A 524-nucleotide genomic window follows, 5' to 3' on the forward strand; every position below is an offset into this window, starting at 1 on the left:
CACTCATGTTACCCAGGCTGGAGTGCAATGGCGCGATCTCGGCTCACCGCAACCTCCGCCTCCTGGGTTCAGGCAATTCTCCTGCCTCAGCCTCCTGAGTAGCTGGGATTACAGGCATGCACCACCATGCCCAGTTAATTTTTTGTATTTTTAGTAGAGACGGGGTTTCACCATGTTGACCAGGATGGTCTCGATCTCTTGACCTCGTGATCCACCCGCCTCGGCCTCCCAAAGTGCTGGGATTACAGGCTTGAGCCACCGCGCCCGGCTCTTTGCCCATTTTTAAATCAGGTTTTTTGGTTATTAAGTTGTATGAGTTTATTACCTATTTTGGATATGAAGTCATCAGATATGGTTTGTAAATGTTTTCTCCCATTCGACAGATTGTCTGTCACTCTGTGGATTTTGTGCTTTGCTGTGCCGGAGCTTTCTAGTTTGATGCAAACCTATTTGTCTAGTTTTGCCCTTGTTGCCTGTGCTTTAGGGGTCATATTAAAAAAATCTTTGCCTAGACCAACGTCAAG

This window comes from Sapajus apella, unplaced genomic scaffold (genome assembly GCF_009761245.1).
Source record: "Sapajus apella isolate SASKATOON/1434 unplaced genomic scaffold, GSC_monkey_1.0 scaffold23, whole genome shotgun sequence".
In the NCBI taxonomy this organism is placed as follows: Eukaryota; Metazoa; Chordata; class Mammalia; order Primates; family Cebidae; genus Sapajus; species Sapajus apella.